Below are 4923 nucleotides of genomic sequence, written 5' to 3'. Positions count from 1 at the left end.
GAAGGTGCTCTGGTCAGATGAAACCAGAAACGAACTTTTTGGCAACAATGCAAAACGTTATGTTTGGCGTAAAAGCAACACAGCTCATCACTGAACACACCATCCCCACTGTCAAACATGGTGGTGGCAGCATCATGGTTTGGGCCTGCTTTTCTTCAGCAGGGGCAGGGAAGATGGTTAAAATTGATGGGAAGATGGATGGAGCCAAATACAGGACCATTCTGGAAGAAAACCTGATGGGAGTCTGCAAAAGACCTGAGACTGGGACGGAGATTTGTCTTCCAACAAGACAATGATCCAAAACATAAAGCAAAATCTACAATGGAATGGTTCACAAATAAACATATCCAGGTGTTAGAATGGCCAAGTCAAAGTCCAGACCTGAATCCAATCGAGAATCTGTGGAAAGAACTGAAAACTGCTGTTCACAAACGCTCTCCATCCAACCTCACTGAGCTCGAGCTGTTTTGCAAGGAGGAATGGGCAAAAATTTCAGTCTCTCGATGTGCAAAACTGATAGAGACATACCCCAAGCGACTTACAGCTGTAATCGCAGCAAAAGGTGGCGCTACAAAGTATTAACTTAAGGGGGCTGAATAATTTTGCACGCCCAATTTTTCAGTTTTTTATTTGTTAAAAAAGTTTGAAATATCCAATAAATTTTGTTACACATCATGATTGTGTCCCACTTGTTGTTGATTCTTCACAAAAAATTACAGTTTTATATCTTTATGTTTGAAGCCTGAAATGTGGCCAAAGGTCGAAAAGTTCAAGGGAGCCGAATACTTTCGCAAGGCACTGTATTTTCTATAGGATTGAGGTCAGGGCTTTGTGATGGCCATTCCAATACCTTGACTTTGTTGTCCTTAAGCCATTTTGTCACAACTTTGGAAGTATGCTTGGGGTCATTGTCCATTTGGAAGACCCATTTGCGACCAAGCTTTAACTTCCTGACTGATGTCTTGCTTCAATATATCCACATAATTTTCCTCCCTCATTATGCCATCTATTTTGTGAAGTGCACCAGTCCCTCTTGCAGCAAAGCACCCCCACAACATGATGCTGCCACCCCCGTGCTTCATGGTTGGGATGGTGTTCTTCGGCTTGCAAGCCTCCCCCTTTCTCCTCCAAACATAACAATGGTCATTATGGCCAAACAGTTCTATTTTTGTCTCATCAGACCAGAGGACATTTCTCCAAAAAGTACAATCTTTGTCCCCATGTGCAGTTGCAAACCATAGTCTGGCTTTTTTATGGCGGTTCTGGAGCAGTGTCTTCTTCCTTGCTGAGCAGCCTTTCAGGTTTTGTCGATATAGGACTCGTTTTACTGTGGACATAGATATTTTTGTACCCGTTTCCTCCAGCATCTTCACAAGGTCCTTTGCTGTTGTTCTGGGATTGATTTACACCTTTTCAAACCAAAGTATGTTCATCTCTAGGAGACAGAACGCATCTCCTTCCTGAGCGGTATGATGGCTGCGTGGTCCCATGGTGTTTATACTTGCGTACTATTTGTACAGATGAACGTGGTACCTTCAGGTGTTTGGAAATTGTTCCCAAGGATGAACCAGACTTGTGGTGGTCTACACATTTTTTTCTGAGGTGTTGGCTGATTTTATTTTGATTTTCCCATGATGTCAAGCAAAGAGGCACTGAGTTTGAAGGTAGGTCTTGAAATACATCCACAGGTACACCTCTAATTGACTCAAATTATATCAATTAGCCTATCAGAAGCTTCTAAAACCATGACATCATTTTCAAGAATTTTCCAAGCTGTTTAAAGGCACAGTCAACATAGTGTATGTAAACTTCTGATCCACTGGAATAGTGATACAGTGAATTATAAGTGAAATAATCTGTCTGTAAACAATTGTTGGAAAAATGACTTGTGTCATGCACAAAGTATATGTCCTAACCGACTTGCCAAAACTATAGTTTGTTAACAAGAAATTTGTGGAGTGGTTGAAAAACAAGTTTTAATGATTCCAACCTAAGTGTATGTAAACTTCTGACTTCAACTGTATATCAACGATTTCACTCTTGCTGCGGGTGATTCCTTGATCCACCTCTACGCAGACGACACCATTCTGTATACATCTGGCCCTTCTTTGGACACTGTGTTAACAAACCTCCAAACGAGCTTCAATGCCATACAACACTCCTTCCGTGGCCTCCAACTGCTCTTAAACGCTAGTAAAACTAAATGCATGCTCTTCAACCGATCGCTGCCCGCACCCGCCCGCCTGACTAGCATCACTACTCTGGACGGTTCTAACTTAGAATATGTGGACAACTACAAATACCTAGGTGTCTGGCTGGACTGTAAACTCTCCTTCCAGACTCATATTAAACATCTCCAATCCAAAATTAAATCTAGAATCGGCTTCCTATTTCGCAACAAAGCCTCCTTCACTCACGCTGCCAAACATAGCCTCGTAAAACAGTTTATCCTGCCGATCCTCGCCTTCGGCATTGTCATTTACAAAATAGCTTCCAACACTCTACTCAGCAAACTGGATGAAGTCTATCACAGTGCCATCCGTTGTCACCAAAGCCCCATATACCACCCACCACTGTGACCTGTATGCTCTGGTCGGCTGGCCTTCGCTACATATTTGTCGCCAGACCCACTGGCTCCCGGTCATCTATAAGTCTCTGCTAGGTAAAGCTCCGCCTTATCTCTGCTCACTGGTCTCCATAACAACACCCACCCGTAGCACACGCTCCAGCAGGTATATCTCACTGCAGGTATATCTCACTGGTCATCCCCAAAGCCAACACGTCCTTTGGCCGCTTTTCCTTCCAGTTCTCTGCTGCCAATGACTGGAACGAATTGCAAAAATCGCTGAAGTTGGAGACTTATATCTCCCTCACTAACTTTAAACATCAGCTATCTGTGCAGCTTACCGATCGCTGCAGCTGTACACAGCCTATCTGTAAATAGCCCATCCAACTACCTACCTCATCCCCATATTGTTTTATTTACTTTTTTGCTCTTTTTCACACCAGTATTTCTACTTGCACATCATCATCTGCACATCTATCACTCCAGTGTTAATTTGCTAAATTGTAATTACTTGGTACTATGGCCTATTTTATTGCCTTACCTACTTATGCCATTTTCACACACTGTATATAGACTTTTCTATTGTGTTATTGACTGTATGTTTGTTTATTCCATGTGTAACTCTGTTGTTTGCGTCACACTACTTTGCTTTATCTTGGCCAGGTCGCAATTGTAAATGAGAACTTGTTCTCAACTGGCCTACCTGGTTAAATAAAGGTGAAATAAATAAATAACTTTAAAAAATGTGTTCCCCACCTGCACTCACAACTCTTAAAGCACAGAAATATATTTCAACTAAAAATATTACATTTTGTTCTTTTGAAATATATATTTTTTAAATTAATAAATTTCTTAAGACTTGAATACATTTCCTTTCGTATTCTAAAATGTTACATAAGGCTTTTCTAATGTTAATCACTGGCCTCCGAGGCCAATCAAAGTAGATCAGATTTGCATTAGGTTACAAGCTGCATATTAAACACCATCAAAGGAAACTTAAATTATAGCCTAACAGTATGCTAATACACATAATAATAGGCCATAGCCTATATAGACTAGTACAGTGATTACAACTTTATTAGTCGAGATAACTTTAGGAGTCAAAATGCCTGCCGAGTGCAATTCTCTGCCCTAGGAGATTGGAGGCCCTTCATGGCAAAATCACTGATATCAAATAAATTGGCACATGCGCCAACATCAAGGTCTCTTGAAAAAAAATAATGAACAGTGAACTTGTTTGGCCATTTTACTTGTTTTGGCTAGCCAAGTTGGCTAATGAGTTTTAGCTAGCTATAGCTAAAGGTGAATAGCCTACACAGTGTAGCCTAGCCTACACAGCAATAGCTACTGTTTACTGCACATGGTATCAGTGCGAAGTGACACACGTGCCAGATCCCGCCCATTATTTTGAGATTGATAAGCAGATTTTTTTTTTTTACAATTTGTATTTATTTTTCCTGGTTAATAATCATAATTCATATTCATTATATAGGCCTAATAGATTTTATTACAGCCATATATTTTATGTAAGATGTCCTTGAGTGTCCTAAAAGGCATCTGCTAAATAAACTGTATTATTATTGTCAATATATAGCCCTTTCTTTGTCCCACCCCTTCTCTATGGGTGTATGAATGTTTATGCCAGTGCTCGAACGCTGTAGGCACTGGTACTCATTTTGAGTGCCGGTACCGTTTATATTTAGGTTCAGGAACTCAATATTTTGAGCTAATATTCTATGAGGTGCAGGAACTCGAGCAGAAAAAAAATGCAGGTGCCGGTGAGCTCCTGCTCAAGTCAAGTACTGTGCTTAGGTAAAAAGAGAAATAATGTCCCATTTGTAACACTGACAAATAGAGCAATAACATTTAAACAAAAAAATAATCTCAATCTGATTGGGTGGACCTGGCTCCCCCATTGGGTGGGCCTGCGCCCACCCAGGCCCAAGCCCCTGGTGCCAACCCTCATGTGATGGATATGGTGACAGCAGCTATAAGCTTAACAGAGGCCTGCTAATAGCACATCTCAACTTAGATGTAATGACATTGAGCTGCATAGAAATGCTGGCCCATATCCGTCCTGATGAACAGGATCAAAGTCAATCGATATGGATGACCTGGAAGATCTCCACCTGCAACTATTGCGCAACTGCAGCCTAGTTGCAGAATGGTGCATTGGACATCACATAACAGTGCTTCAGCAATGAAATTGCAAACACCTGTGCAGAACACATCACTGTGTATTTTATTACTTTCAGTATTATATTCAGGTTATTTCCAAGAGGCTAGATATATAGTTGTTTTGCATTGCTAGCGGGCATCACTGAGCAAGTTCAGTTTGCAGTGAAACAAAAGACTAC

The sequence above is a fragment of the Salmo salar genome, chromosome 13 (assembly GCF_965601325.2).
Source record: "Salmo salar chromosome 13, fSalSal1, whole genome shotgun sequence".
Taxonomy (NCBI): Eukaryota; Metazoa; Chordata; class Actinopteri; order Salmoniformes; family Salmonidae; genus Salmo; species Salmo salar.
This window is presented reverse-complemented; position numbering follows the sequence as displayed.